Source organism: Silene latifolia, chromosome 7, assembly GCF_048544455.1.
Source record: "Silene latifolia isolate original U9 population chromosome 7, ASM4854445v1, whole genome shotgun sequence".
Lineage (NCBI taxonomy): Eukaryota > Viridiplantae > Streptophyta > Magnoliopsida > Caryophyllales > Caryophyllaceae > Silene > Silene latifolia.
In genome coordinates this window covers 102,014,181-102,023,168 of record NC_133532.1, presented here as the reverse complement: position 1 = coordinate 102,023,168, position 8,988 = coordinate 102,014,181, and positions in this window count along the sequence as shown.

Below are 8,988 nucleotides of genomic sequence, written 5' to 3'. Positions count from 1 at the left end.
TAAATAAAATTAGACAGAGTATTTGTGATGGGTGGTGTTTTTCTACTAATACTCATTGCCATAAAGGTGGTAGAGTATGGCTACTATGGAATCCACATCTTTTTCAAGTCCATTTCATAGAATATAATGCTCAGTTTATTCATGTTAAAGTTGATGAGATGAGGTCTGGGGGCTGCTTTTATCTCACTTTGGTTTATGCCTTCAATGGTACTCAGGAGAGGAAGGAATTATGCGATAGATTGAGATGCTTTAAAAATTATGTTCAGGGGCCATGGCTTGTTTGTGGTGACTTTAACATAGTCCTTAAGCCTTGTGAAAGATTGGGTGGTACCTCTACTGATAAGGAAATGGAGGACTTCTAGGCTTGTGTTGATTTTTGTAACCTGGTTGATATTGATGCCACTGGTTCTTATTTTACGTGGAACAATAAGCAGGAGGCTGCTACTAGGGTCTATAGTAGGTTGGACAGAGCCTTGGTGAATCATGAATGGAGCAATGAGAGGCCTGATCAATATGCTCACTTTCTTGTTGAAGGATAGTTTGACCATACCCCTTGCTTGATTCAGAACCATACTGTTGATACACCTAAGAGAAGCTGATTCAAATATTTTAACATGTGGAATGGAGTGGATCAATTCCTCCCTACTGTTCAACATATTTGGCAATCCACTATATATGGCACCCCAATGTTTCAAGTAGTGAGAAAGCTTAAACTTCTGAAGCATCCCCTTAAGTGTCTTAATAGGGCCATCTTTGATGATGTGGAGAATAATAGTATGAGGGCTTGGAAACATTTGGAATATATCCAAGAGCAATTTAGGCTTTATCCTAGTAAACCTGAGCTAATTAATTTGGAAGTGGTTGCTTTAAAAGAGTACCAGGAGCTTCAGAAAGCTTGTGATAGCTTTCTGATTCAGAAATCTAAAGCAATTTGGTTGGCTGAGGGGGATAATAATACCAGGGTGTTTCATAGCTACATGTGTAGATACCCGTATCCGTCGATATTGGAATTTATAGACAACCCGACAAACACCCGATGATGATAGGACACATGTATTCTTTAGTTGTCATTGTCATTATTTGGAGCTCGTTTTACGATGTAGAATGGGCATCGTCGATGAAGTATTTTATTAATTTAAATGATATTTAAATTAATGTTTTTTTAGTGAGTTCATTTTATTAATTTAAATGATATTTAAATTAAAGTCTTTTTTAAGGTGATTTCAATTTATTTTATTTTATTTTGAATTTATTTTCCCAAGTTTATTTTATTGAAAATAAAATAAATATTTGATTTGAAAAATCATTTTATGAGTATATTTGATTTGAAAAGTCATTTATTTTAATGTGTTAATTGATTTGAAAAATCGATTTAAAAATCGAAAAGAACTCGTTTCAACCAAGCGTTTTTGAGCCCGATTTTAGCTCGGTTTTTGAGCCCGTTTTCTTTACGAATTGGCACGAATCTCGAGTACACTAATCAACCTAAGCCACTACCCATCCAACCCTAGTTCGAACCCCATAACCACGGCCCAAACCATGCCCCAAATCACCCCCAACCAGCCCGCAAAACACGAAGCAGCCCCCCTGTTTTGCAGCTCGAATCCCGAGCCCAAAACCCGCTCCAAATACCACCAAAACCCGTGCCCATTAACCGTAACCCATACCCTAATATCCTACCCATATTACCTTACCTTAACCACCAAGAAAACCCCCCATACGAACCCTAGAAAACCCCCCAAAGCTGCTGGACAGCAGCTATGCACGAACAGGCCCGTCTGCCTCTCTCCCCCCTTTTACCCTATTTTAACTCCTTATAAATACCCACCCTTCACCATACATTCATTCCTCTAAGTTTTTCATACATCCTACCTTCACTCACAAGCTTTAAACCTCAGAAACAAACCCTAATTGCCTCTCAAAAACCCTCCACAAAACCGACATCCAAACTGAAACAGTTTGTGTGTCCTCTTCGAAAAACAATTCGTTCCTCCTTCAAACCTCCATCAAAATTCGAGTTTCTTGTTCCAAATTAACCATATAACATCCATCTACACATTAGACAAAGATTTACGAGCCAAATTGCCCTTGAGAGTACACAAATTCCCTCGAAAAACAGAGTGTTATACACTCATTTGTTTTGTGACTTTTTCTGTCTGTCCGATTCTGTTTGTGCTCGTTTTTCGTGCCCAATAACTCAAAACGAGCAGGGGTTGCTTTAAGATCTCTGTGCTCCTCTCTTTATAGTTTTCAAAACATCTTTTAAATCGAATTTTCACCGTGAAACGAGAGAGAAATCGCTGTTTGAAAGTTGCTGTCCAGATTCGATAAAAACGTGTTGTTTGCTTTGTTTCTTCGTCGACGACGGCCTCTCGAGATAAAATCTACCATCGATTACGACCCAAGACGGTGTCAACGATACATGTAGGTTGAGGGTGCATCAAATCCTCCTCTTTCTCCCTTTTATTTCATTTTTTTATGTTTGTTTTTTATTGTTTCGTTTTATTTCGTTTATCGTTTTTATTTATCGTTTAAATTAACTATGAAACTAGTTTAGTCCGAGTATGAGTTAAAGTACCACCATGAACACCCGCGTTGACTTGAGATGGGAAATAAACCGCTACATCAGTCGGTCGTACACCCCCGTCTCACTTACATATCCTCGTGTTCAAGGTAGGGCATTAATAAAACAAATTCTGACTTCGCTCTTCGCTTTTGACCCCTCTTTTGTTTCATGTAATTCGACCCACCTTATGACCATTAACATGTTGGTTTGACCTCTGATTGTTAACATATAACTCATTTAGATGACATTAGATCAATTTGATAACCTAATTAGACACATTAGGGTACATCGACATAGCTTTAAAAACCGATTAACAATTCTGTAACTTAATTGAATGCATCTCTCTCTCTTTCACCTAATTTCTCGCTAGTATAAGAGTGCGTGATTAACACCTTCTTATTAACACTCGATGAGTTAATTTAATTAGCGAACTTGACCTAATTTGACCCCTTAGGCCGTGTAGAATACACCTTGGCGCGACATCATCTCAATCTATCAACGTCGTTTCTAACTTGTTTTCTAACTTGTTTCTTAACCCGTTTCGCAATCATCTATCTAACCTAATGAATCTAACCTAAGGATTAGGGTAGGCTAGAACGTGTAGGCCGTGTTTGGCCGTGTCTTTTTAGCCCTTTTCTCGTTTTTTTCTTATCTTTATCTCATTATTCCGTATCTTGTAATTACTTTGTTTATCGAGTCGTGTTTGGTAGTTTGTTTGTAATTTTCAAGTTAGTTTTCTCTTATCGAGTCAAAACCTCTTTCAAAACCTTAGTCTTGTTTGGTTAGATGGTTGTGCCCCAATGCATGTAAGAGCGTAGTAAATCGCATGTTGTTTAAAGCAACATGGCCCGATTTATGCTAATGCATGCTTTGGTGCGTGGCCTTATGTCTAATTCGATGAGATTAAGTGAAAGCACACATTAAGAGGAGTGATCCAAGGCCGTGAGTCATGTAAGCCGTGGACCACCCCTTTGTGCACGTTTTTCTAGGCCGAATGGCCGTGTAATGTGTCATGTACAGTGTTGTATATAGCAATTGTATTTAGATCGAGTTGTATCTTTAATTCCTCGTTGTGTCGGCATGAAATGCCTGGGTTGTAATAGGATAGATCCCAATGGTACCCCCATTCCTCCTAAGTCGTGTTTGCGCATCTTTTATTTCAAATCAACCAACATGTTAAAACAACTTTGACAAAGTTAGTATTCATGCATTAAACGACATAGAAATTGTTGTCACATGTTAGGGTTTTAAAACGATGTTTGCATATCATATATCGTAGTAGCTATGACCTTGTTTGAAATCCGACACTTGACTTAGTAGAGGCCGTTATTGACGGGCGGGGTTAGGTGTCCTTATGGGCTTCCTAACACGTACCCTCACCCCTTACTCAAGATCTATGGTTTGTGGATCCGTCTAAATACCATTGGATTACGAGAGTCATTCAAATCGAGTGATATAGGGTACAAGTCTTTATCTTTAATCACTCGTAGTCGATTGGCTTTATGCGTTTCGATGAAAGGTGTAAAGTTGACTTGAACGGTTCCAAGTTCCCAAAAAACTTGGTGGCGACTCTAATTTGTCTTAATTCGATTCGAAAGAACCTCGAGTCGATTATGCAGTGTGGATCCGCGGACGCAGTTCCCGAGGGCCTTGTCCTGATTTGGCGACTCATTTGGGGAAAAGAGGACTAGTTACACTTTGTTTCTAGGGTCTTTTCCTCCGAGGTGAAACTTGAAAAGAAAGTATTGGAAAGTAAAACATTACTCATAGTGCTACGATTCATGCATAATCCCTTAAGGATTTTCCCGGGCCGTCCCAGCATTTCTTTGTGATGCGTGGGGGGCGACGTCCCACTATGCCATGAACTCGCACATTGCTTGCTTCCGCTCCGCCTCGCATGGTTCTTGATGGTGGGGATGCTCTTCTAGGTACTCTACCTAAAGGCCCTTGCTCTATAAGACCGCAAAAGGATGGAGGGCATATACCTTCTTGTAGAAGACTTGCCGAGACTTAGAGATGTCTAGGAGCATACATCCTTATAACATGAGAATGACAATGTGCAAGTTGTTTTCCCGAGTCTTTTCAAAATTTTCCATGTCCATTTCAAAACCGAACTTTTGAACAACTTACTTTCAAAATTAGCATGGTTTTAAAAACGCGGCATGCTGCCCAAATAGGACTAGAAATTTCGGCCAAAACAAGCTTTTATAGCCGGCATGCTGCCCATTTCAAATCTCATTTTTCAAATCGATCATTCGTTTTTTCAAAATCAATCCAAAATATTTCTCGAACCTCAACCAAGCATGAAATGCGTCGAGTCGTGTCCGGGTCATGGCCGTGTTAGGCCGGGTGTGTTTCGTTCCAAGAGTCTAGAACACGACCCTGTTGGGTCACCCAAGCTCACCTCTTGGGTTTTGAGTCATGTTGGTCGACCATTTGGTCTAGGATAGCACACAGACACGTCCAAGCTAGGCCCTTTAGGACGTTTCACCCGAACCTAAGGACTATGTTGGTCCAATCACGGGTTTAGTCACACCGAGTCCGGTTTAGAATCGTGCTATGACAGTTTGAGTCATGTCGTTTTGTCGAGTCTAAAATGAACCAAGGTCTAGATCCAACCGTGAGTCGAACCTTTGGTTAGTCAGTCTCAAGTCGAGTCTTTGTTTGAGTCAAGTTGGGGTCGTGTCCTTAAGTGTGCAGGGGCTCTTACTTTAAATATTGACTCAGTACGGGGTTTTCTTGTAGAAAGGCCGCCAAAAACCCGACGTCGAGGCAATGGAAGATCTTTGTTAACAAGCTTCGAGGCCGTGAACCTCATGATGACCCGCATGGATGCAATTGAATCTAAGCTGGGTGAAGATTCCCCTTCATTTACCCCACCTCTGACCGATCTGGAGAAACGGTTCAAGTTCATCGAAGACCGTCTGAAACTCTCCCAGGGGAAGAACATCCACTATGAGAATGCTAGGGCCTATGCCCCAGTTCAGGATAAGTTGCCCACGAACATGGTACTCACTGACATCCCAAAGTTCAAAGGCACCGAAGATCCAGTCCACCATGTTAAGGCCTATAAAGGGTACTTAGCACTGAAGGGAGTACCTGCTGACATGCTCTCTGAAATTTTCGCTCAATCTCTGGATGAACACCCGAAGGCGTGGTTCTATAATCTTGACCTTAAGAACTTCCCCACTTTCGAAGATATTACGGTGGAGTTCGTAAGCACTATGCGACAATGTTGAGATTCAAACCAACATAAGGACTTTGGAAGTAATGACACGGAAGGAAAAAGAGGGCTTTCTTGAATTCCTCGCAAGATGGCGCTTGTTGAAAGCGTGAAACTAGCTAAGAAGCCTGATGAAGTTGAAATGGTAGATAAATTCGTGAAGAATTTACGACCTGTTTACCGTAATGCTCTGAAATACCAGAATTTTGGTTCTTTCAAAGAATTGATAAGAATCGGGATAAAGGTAGAGGACGATGTCCGAATGGCTGAAGCTGAGAAGCCAAAAGGATACCAAGGGGCCTCGTCATCTAAAGCAAAAGCACCAGCAGCGGCCCATTTTGTTGAAACTGTCAATCTCTTAGATGGACAATCAAAAAGTCCTCCGCGCCAAGCTCCGAGGGTATTCACCGATATCGGGTGCACTTATACATACGCTCTCCAAAGGCTCATAGCCCAAGGAAAGCTGAAGCCTATTGGTCCAACTCCGGACCCTCCCGCTGATCGACAAGGTAAATGGTATAAACCAAATGCCTACTGTGCCTTTCATCAAGGGAAAGGCCATGATACCGAAGCTAAGGTGCTATCGATTGAATCACGAAATCCAAGACATGATTGAGAACTAACGCTCCCGATCCCGTTGTTAAACCCAATAACATCACCAATCCATTTGGCGATCACGCCAACTTTGTTTCTGTCGAAGACAATGTCGATTATTCCCATCTTATCCGCCCATGTCACTTGAAAGGGGTGTTTATCGGGAAAATATTTGTGGATTGCTTTGAATTCTTGCCAAACCCGAAGAATGAAATTCAAGTCGGGAGTCTTGCTCTAGAGTGCACTCCTCTCGTTAACGAAGTTAATAAAAGACAATTCGGTTCACCAACCTTCATCACTGGCGTAGATCCTCAGAGGACTACCTCGGGATGGAGGCAGACCATCAAAGGGATCAAGGACCATAGCCAAGCATCTAAACTGACAGCTGAACAAGAGAAAGCTCAAGACCAGATTTGAAAATTATGAGTCGGGATCTGTTTCTTAATCTTAGTTGAGTCGAGTCTAGGACTTTCCTTTCTTGAATTTGAGTCATTTGTTCCGCGATGACCTAGGGTGTGTCCTAGGAATCATTCCTTCAAGTCTGTTAAGCATTTTTTTCATTCCAATAAAAGTTGCAGTTCGTTTCCAAATATGTCTTGTTTCCAATCCTCAATCATTCCGAAACATGATAAAATCCACAACACACTCAAAGGCATCTCTGGGGTAGAAATATGTCCCGTCTCAAAACGTAAGGTACAATAGGATTCCGTGTTTGATTCCTTTACCTATTCCATGTCTGGCGGTAGAAAACCTTCATCAAAACCAGTGCTTATGACAAGCTTTTAGACGATTCTAGGACAAACCCGGACTAGCTCCTTGTTTCCCCTATCGATGATGGAAGGCAAGCCTTTTCCCCAACAAAATCATCCCATCTCGAAGAGAGAAGATATCAACCCGTTCTAACAAGGAATTGTTAGTTCCTACCCAAATTAGTTGGCGAAGCCCAGTTTTTAAGGTGTATCCATTTATGACTAGGAGAATGAATAGAAGATCATTTTCAAAGAGAGAAAGAAAAAAGATGAAAAAGAATGAAAAAATAAGAAAAAGAGAAAAATTGGAAAGATGAAAAAAAAATGAACAAAAAAGAAAAAAAGTCAAATGAAAAAAAAAGATGAAAGAAAAAGGAAAAAGAAAAAAAGATATTGAAGTATTTGCAGAACGCTTTTGGTTGAATGTCGAAGTTACGGAAGCCAGAAGTCAAGTCAAGTACCCATAGTTGAAGTTCAATGAGCGAAGCCCAAAAGCTTAAGTAGTAACCTCTTTACCCCTAAGTCCTTCCTGAGACAGTTACAAGGGGATAGTCGGGAATTTTGAGAATCATTCCGCTTGTGTTGTTATACCTAGCCTTTAGGGTCCAGACATGGAAATTTGAACCCACATCATTCTCCAACCCATTTTCACTCGGGTTTCATCAAACCCGAGACACCATTTCCAACCACATCTGCAGCCATAGCCCTTGGCCTTAGCACCACAAAACGAACCTTCAGAATGATGGTTTACCTTGCGAACCTATTTTTACCAAGCTCCACATCCCAAAGAACCACAACCTTTTCTACCAACCCTAGACACGGGATTTAACGGTACCTTACAGGCTAGAATGGGATACGACATGATACCATAGGTGAAACCTTTGAGTGTGTACACACAATCAATATGCCAAGTTTATGCACCTTGATCGAACTACGTCGGATTTGATTTCGCTCCACGCGAATACGTAGGCAGTCCTTCCCAATAAGGGATTCAATCCACTCATCAACCAAGTTGTCATCTTGTCGGTTTCTTACGGGTCTTAACCAAGTCCAAATGAAGCCACCTTTGTTTGAGTTGGTCTTAGTACTCGATGTAAGCTAGGATAAGGATATAGGTTCAGATGAATAGTATCAAGTCTCAGAATGAGCTTTATCGAACGATTTAGGCAAAGATGCTGAGTCACATAGATGTGGGTTTGTGTAGGGAACAGAAAATATGAAAAATCCGCTGAAAAGAAAGAAGGCGTGGAAGAAAAAATAGTAAAAGCCCACTGAAAAGAAAGAAGGCGGTGGCAAGAAATGATGAAACTCGCTGAAAAGAAAGGAGGCGAGGAGAAGAGTGGCAGAATGTTCCCAACAAGAGTGATGTGTGATGTCCAACTGTTCTCATAAAATCAGTCTGTGTTTAGTGTCTAGGCGAGGCTAACGTTGTTGCTCCGTGAGTTTAATCCACCTTGTCAATGCCAAGTGACCTTGATTCCCATGTGCCCTCGGGAGCACGCCCATGCCATACGATATCTCCGTCCCAAGTTCGACGACCTTGTGATTCCCATTTGCCATCTTTTGGCGCCGGAACGACCAATTTATACTTCTACCCCCAACAAGTCAATAATCGAATTAAAACCCGGGCACACTTAGGGTTTTATTTTCCTTTTTTGTTTTACGGTAGCGGGCTACGCCCACGTTGTTTACGAGTCATACGGAGTGTCTGAGTCATATTTCATGCTCACCCATCAAGGTTCGATTTCAAAAAAAAAAAAAAAAAAAATTTCAAAATTTCAAAATTCCAAAAACTTTTTGCGAATTGTGGATAGATTAAGTGGTGGACACTTTGTGGGTCGATGATCCAATCTTTC